Here is a 7,586-nt window from a genome sequence, read left to right on the forward strand (position 1 = left end):
GTGCCACAACAGCGCGCCCTCCCCGCTTTCATTGGCGGTGGTTCCGGGGGTGTTCATTGGCCAGCGGCGAAGGGAGACGGAAATTTCCACCGACGTGGAATGCGAAATAGTCTGCCGGCTTAACCAATCAGAGAAAGGTTATCCTAATAAGAATGGGAGACGCGGGGAGGTGGACTGTTGTGTGTGTTGGGCGTGTGAAGGAGAAGTGGCAGTCGCCATGACAACGCGGGGCGGAACTGGCGGAGGGGAAGTTGAGTGTTCCTTTGACGTCCTCGTTGAGACGCATGGGGCCTGCGGCTTCACGTGCGTTTTTTAAGTCCCGTGAAACCCCACTAGGCATGAGATTGTACTATAAATCTGCAGCCCTGTACGCGTGTATCATGCCGAAGACCAGTTTAATCTCCTTGGATGGATTTCTATAAAATGCATATCTCGCATTTGGTCTAATAAACCATCTATGTCTTTTCTGGCGTGGTCAGACCACACTTGGAATCACACTGTGTTCAATTCTAGGCACCGCAATTGAAGGAGATGTTGGCAAGCTGGAATGTGTCCAGAGGAGGGCAACTCAAAAGATCAAGGTCTGGAGAACAAGCCCTATGAGGAGTGGCTTAAAGAGCTGGGCCTGCAGAAGAGAAGGCTGAGAGGGAGCAAGCTTGTTTTCTGCTGCTCTGGAGACTAGGACACGGAACAAGGGCTTCAAACTACAGGAAAGGAGATTCCACCTGAACATTAGGAAGAAGTTTCTAAGGGAGAGGGACAGCTGTTCCTCACTGGACCTCTCTGCCCAGGAGTGTGGTAGAGGCTCCTTCTTTGGAGGCTTTTAAACAGAGGCTGGATGAACATCTGTCGGGGGTGCTTTGAATGTGATTTCCTGCTTCTTGGCAGGGGTTTGGACTGGATGGCCTGTGAGGTCTCTTCCAGCTCTATGATTCTGTAATTCTACCTTAATAATAATAATAATAATAATAACAACTTTATTTTTATACCCCGCCCCATCTCCCCGAAGGGACTCGGGTGGCTTACATGGGGCCTTGCTCAATACAACAATCAAATATCAATAACAAAGCAATAACACAATTATCTCAATAAAAACATCAACATCAGTAAAAACAATCATTAAAATCAGCATGAAGCATACAATGTTAAAAACAGGAGACTAGTTCATAGATCCCGGCAAAGTGCAGAATGTTCCAAAATGGAGAAAGGTAAATTCACAGTTGAAATGGACAGTAAAGTGCAGTATAATAATGGTAACACATCAAGGATGGGGCTATTATAGAATGGGCAGACAGATCAATCCAACAACAACTAAACGTCAAACGTTATCTGTAGGGACTTTAAAAATGTACCATAAGTTCATATGCCCATTCTACCAGAAAACGATAAAGTGTCACCAACCAGAGGCCTATAAATATTTGGGTATACTGCAACTGGACAACATCAAACATGAAGATGTAAAAGCTGGTCAGAAAAATTCTCAAAAGCAAGCTCAATGGAGGCAACACCATCAAGGCCATAAACACCTGGGCCACACCTGTGATAAGATATACTGCTGGCATTATAAACTGGACACAGGTGGAACTGGACAATTTGGACAAAAAAAACAAAACAAGAAAACTCATGACCATTCATCATTCATAATGATTCTGAAGTGAGTCATTGGAGGGCATTCTTCTATGTTAATTCTTTTTGCACTTTTTTCCCCAGTGCTACAATGTAAAGTAACACAATTTATACACTGGATTTTGCGCATTCAATTTCCCCAGGCCTAAAATCCCTAAATTACCAACCAGATCCTGCCATCTTCTTCAGAATCACTGGCATCTTCAAAATATTTCAGGTTGTGATAAATTATCTATTTTTGGAAACGGGCGTACCAAAAATATTAGAGAATTTTTAATCCATACAGATTTAATCACTCCCATTAGTACATCGAAGAGCACCCTGAGAGGCCTTTACCCCTGTTGTCACTGTAAGTGTTGTCCTCAATCTTGGAAAAACTAAGGAGATATATAATCATAGGAACAAAGTGAGCACCACACTAAATATTTTTCTACTTGTAATAGCAGCAATGTAATCTCCCTCTTGACATATGATTGTGATCTCTGGTACATCGGAAAGACAACCAGACCCTTGAGAATCAGAATCTCTGAACATAAATCCAGAATCAAAAATTTATCCACAGAGTCTCTTCTATATTCACACTTCACACAATACAAACATTCATCTCCCTCATTTAAATTTTGTGCGCTGGAATGCATTCCTCAAAAACCTTATATGGACTTGGAAAAACTATTATCCCAAAGGGAAATGTACTGGATCTATCTTTAAGTTTAAAATCTTTTCCCCTCAGGAACTTAATGAATCACTTAATTTCAGCTGTTTCCTTTAAGTTACCAAGTACTCTTTATAAACCTTTGAATGAACCTTCAGAATCACTCGCAGTTGAAATCACCACAAGCAGAGTCATTTCTTGTAAGCAATTAGGCACTATGTAAGTATATAACAGTTATATGGGTTACCTTTACTTCTGTTAATACTGCTGGTAAAATACTTGTTACTCTATGTTTTGTTTTACCGGTAGATATAAGTTCGTTGTTGCTGATTATATCAACTCCTAAAGAAGGGGATTTTTTCCCCCGAAACAGGGTGCACAAATACTTTAGACTTGGGACTTTATTTGGACTTTACTTGCGAAGACTTTCTTGAGAGCGGTGCTCCATCATTATTTTCTTCATTCTGTATACAGCAACATGACCAACCATCTGTTTACTTGATTTGGAAGATATTTTCATTGATTATGTATTCCTGAAGCCTATATACATTGGAACCAATATCAGATAACTTTTGTGTTAGATCTGTTGCTCCTTTTCATTTTGTCTGGTACTACCGAATTGAGTTTTGTACGGGGAACTTTAATAATACTATATGCTATTTGGACATTATATTTTCTTTGTACATAGACCATTTTGTGTTTGTGTAGATACTTTACAAGTATTCTGGGATTTTGTATAGTAGTATACCCAGGCCTAAAATCCCTAAAGGCACCAACCAGATCCTGTCTGATCTTGGAAACTATGCAGGATCGGCCCTGGTGAGTCCATGGAGAGATTCCTGCTGTAGACTCTTGCAGAGGAAGGAACTGGCAAAACAACTCTTCTTGACTACTACCTCAGCAAACCCTATGAAATTTATGAGGTCACCATAAGGCACGTATACACATGCTGTAAGACTAACTGGTTTTGGTTGCTTTTATTATTATAGGGGCCCCTCATTTTGTAGGGGTTGTAGTCTGAAAATGGATAGTAGGAGTTGTAGTCCCGAAGAGAAAAATAACACATGCTGCAGTTTTAGAAAAGCAGCCCCCTCCTGAATTCTTTGTATGGGAAACTAGAAGATAAGACCAGTGTTTGGCCACTGCTCAAGCTAGTCAAGGCCAGCACTTGAGACATGAAGTTCCAATAAAGTTTCTTAAGCTGTTTGCATGTATAGAATAGTGAGCCAATTAGAATACAATAAGTGAAGAATACACCAATGAAAGAGGCAAACTAAACTGTGTTGCTTGATCCACTGTAAATGATAAAAGATTGCGACCACATCTTTGGTGGCTCAACAGTCCTTTATGCTTCAAGCCACTGTTCGCCATTTGCTGATTAGCAAATAAAGCTATCTTCACTTGACTCATCATCCCTGTGCAGCCCCCTTGAGAGCAAAAGTGAAGGGAACCTCTGAGAGCGTGCAGAATCTGCCCTTCAGTTTCACTTATTCACTTAAGCCTCAGGTCTCCTTTACAAGTTGCTCCTCTTCTCAAGACCTCTCTATCAGCAGGCACCATCCAATCCCTCTGCAATGACTGAAAATCAGCTTAATGGTTTAATATTAGAAAATGTTGACCATTTCTGCTACCTTGGCAGCCACCTCTCCATAGAAGTCAACATTGACACTGAAAAACAACACTGCCTGAGCTCTGCAGGTGCAGCATTTTCCTAATGAAGCAGAGTGTTTTGATAATCGGAATAGTCGTAGAGATACCTAGATGCTTGATATAAAACTATTGTCCTCCCAACTCTGTTATATGCCTGTAAAACATGGACCATCGGCAAACGTCATTCTCGACATCCTCGATTTCATCAGCATGCTGCAGATCTCTTGGAAAGACAGGTGGACAAATGTCAACATTTTGGAATAAGCAAGGATCACCAGCATTGAAGCAATGAGCCTCCTTCATCAACTTCGCTGGACTGGCCATGTTGTCTGAATGCCTGATTCAGTTGTCAAAAAACACCATGCAACAAAGTTAAACAGTAAACATAATAAACAACATCATAAGACAGAAAAAAACAATTATATTAAAACAGTCATAAAATTACAAATCCAAATCAATATACTTAATGCTATGTGATCATTCAAGTTGTAGGTTCTCTGTGTGAAGTCCTAATAATTGAGTAAACCACCTTTTGAGTATCCTTTGCCAAAGAAAAACCTTTGAAATTCAATGGGTTGCCATAAGTCAACTGCTGCTGCTCAGTCGTTTAGTCGTCTCTGACTCTTCGTGACCTCATGGACCAGTCCATGCCAGACCTCCCTGTCGGCCGTCACCACCCCCAGTTCCTTCAAGGATACCGTCCATCCATCTTGCCCTTGGTCGGCCTCTCTTCCTTTTTCCTTCCATTTTCCCCAGCATCCTGATCTTTTCCAAGCTTTCCTGTATCCTCATGATGTGGCCAAAATACTTCAGCTTTGCCTCTAATATCCTTCCCTCCAGTGAGCAGCCGGGCATTATTTCCTGGAGGACGGACTGGTTGGATCTCCAGGATTTTCCTCCAGCACCAGAGTTCAAAAGTGTCTATCTTCCTTCGCTCAGCCTTCCTTATGGTCCAGCTCTCGCATCCATAGGTTACTATGGGGAATACCATTGCTTTGACTATGCGGACCTTCGTTGCCAGTGTGATGTCTCTGCTCTTCACTATTTTGTCAAGGTTGGCCATTGCTCTCCTCCCAAGAAGTAAATGTCTTCTGATTTCCTGGCTGCAGTCTGCATCTGCGGTGATCTTCGGACCTAGAAATATAAAGTCTGTTATTGCCTCCACGTTTTCTCCCTCTATTTGCCAGTTATCAATAGGTGTAGTTGCCATGATCTTGGTTTTCTTGACGTTTAACTGCAACCCAGCTTTTGCACTTTCTTCTTTCACTTTGGTGATAAGGCTCCTCAGCTCCTCCTTGCTTTCGGCCATCAGAGTGGTATCATCTGCATACCTAAGGTTATTGATGTTTCTTCCAGCAATTTTAACTCAGGCCTTGGATTCCTCAAGCCCCGCATGTCGCATGATGTGTTCTGCGTACAAGTTAAATAGGGAGGGTGAAAGTATGCAGCCCTGCCGCACTCCTTTCCCAATCTTGAACCAGTCTGTTGTTCCGTGATCTGTTCTTACTGTGGCTACTTGGTCTTTATACAGATTTCTCAGGAGACAGACCAGGTGACTTGGTATCCCCATATCACCAAGAACATGCCATAGTTTATTATGTCAACAGCGGACTTGAAATCATGTACTTGCACGTCATCACACATCTATTTTGCTTTTGTGTGCTGATGATAGTAGAAACCTATTTTAGCCCTGAAATATAGTAAATTGGCTGCACGCAACCTCTTTGGTCATAACCCATTTTCACTTTTGTCATGACCCTCAATAAAAATTCTACTCCCTAATTTTTTTACCAGTTCCCAGATTTCTAGTATTGTTGTAACTTAAAACTTCAACTGAATGTAAAAAAAAATAGAGAGTAGACATCTAGGAAAAAGAGCAGGCAAAGTTACAAATTGCAAACACAGTAAATTTAAGTTCTAGGAATGAAAATGATTCACTATTTCACTCTCTGCAATCCTAGAAATTTTGGGATTTTTCCATTTATGAAAGCATTGGAGTCAAAGGTGGGCTATGCCATCTGCACAATCCTGGCTGGAGTCAATTGTGGGCGAAGCCAGAGCTCTCTAATAGCAAGACTGTATTTTCTTCCATGTCACCTTCTCCATCTAGTGGACTGTCAGGAGAAGAACAGCATGCTCTTGCTCCATGTCAGAATTAATCACTTGAAGATAATTTTTGAAATTAGACCCACCAAGGCCTGTATGAATATGTTTTGAGTGCACAATAGCTCTTCACATTTCTAATATTAACAAGTAGAATATCAGGAAGAATTGGGAATATATACATAGGCAAGAAAGCAACACAATATCATAAAAGAAACAAACAACACAATAATGACTCAGTGAAGCTGTAAAATGAAGGGTAGGTTTATTTGCTCTGATATTTCTAAATTAAGCATAATGTAGATGACAAACAGAAGAGGCTGGAAGAATATGGAACCAGATGGGAGTAGAAACCCTGAAATTGTTTTCTTGCTTCAAGTTTCCCAGATGCAAAGAAAAGGTCTCTGAGAGGTTTGCTTGTGGAAAGGGCTATAAGGTAAGAGGGCATTAGCTGAGAACAAAATGCATGAGATTTCTCCCCCACATTTTAATCTTCGGTTGGCTGTGCAAAAGTTGTTTCTGTGCATGGACAGCAACAACTCGGAGGAGGTGTCTGACTCAGTGTCAAAGCAGAAGGAGTGTCACGTTGCTCCCACATATAATCCCATCTCCTCTGAGCAAGAGATGCAGTGTGCTTTCTGGAGGGCTAATCAAGGATCAAAAGGTTATGGTGCCCTCTTCAGAGAGCTGACTCCAAAGCAGTGTTTCTTAACCTTTCTAGCCTTGAGGACTCCTTGACATAGGTCTCAGGGAAAGCCTGCATAACAATTATTATAGCTACAGTTCAAAAAATGTTAACTTTTCTTCTCAATCACAGACTTTTATGAATCTACAGCGACCTCTAGCAGAATACTAGTGATGGAGAATGAAGAAGTTACAGATCCTTATTAAGGAGGAAAGACATTAATGTCTTACCAGTTCATCACATGCATTAAATTCTACTGAGCCACCCAGTTAAGGAATAGGAACCTACTGTGTTCATTACATGATGTAGGCTTCAAATGTAAGGTAGAGATATTTTGGGCGTTTTTAAAATGTTTTAAGCGGTTATCTTTTCAGATACTTTCTAAGCTGGTTGGCAAGTTACTTTTTTTGAAAATTATCCGCATAGAAATGGGCAAAATGGCCAAATCTGTCATGTGATGGTATTCTCCCTATTCTCTGCTTTAAAATGACATGGTTACGGAATTTATGGGAAGAGCCAAAATGCCATTACCTTATGCTCACCTTTTTCTCAAGGAGAGAGAGAAGAGGGTGGCTGGCCTGGCAGCAGAAGGAAGGGGGGGGGGGCATTGGCTTCATTTTCTGGAGAAAGAAATCTCATTTATTTCGGCGGCTGTGACGGCAACTGTGAGGTGCTGAGGGGCACTAAGGTGGACAAAGCTCAGAGGCTGGAATAGTTCATATGGGTAGCTAAGAGTGTCACCAAAAAAGGAGCTTTTTATGGTTGCTGGGCAAGCTCTAAGATATTTGCTGCTTGGCCACCGTTTCGCCCATTGGGTAAGTCTTCGGTTTTGTGGCAGTGGCTTGATTCGCCCAGTGACCCACCTGGCAG

The 7,586-nt window shown here is 41.5% G+C and overlaps 1 long non-coding RNA gene across 1 annotated transcript; it reads left to right on the plus strand.

Annotated features, from left to right (window-relative positions):
* The first annotated feature begins 55 nt into the window (after window positions 1-55).
* Window positions 56-2,967, plus strand: LOC134298607 (uncharacterized). Its single transcript, XR_010005705.1, has 2 exons — window positions 56-137; window positions 514-2,967. It is a non-coding gene; the product is annotated as an uncharacterized LOC134298607 (long non-coding RNA).
* Window positions 2,968-7,586: the final 4,619 nt, after the last annotated feature.

Source organism: Anolis carolinensis, chromosome 1 (genome assembly GCF_035594765.1).
Source record: "Anolis carolinensis isolate JA03-04 chromosome 1, rAnoCar3.1.pri, whole genome shotgun sequence".
Lineage (NCBI taxonomy): Eukaryota > Metazoa > Chordata > Lepidosauria > Squamata > Dactyloidae > Anolis > Anolis carolinensis.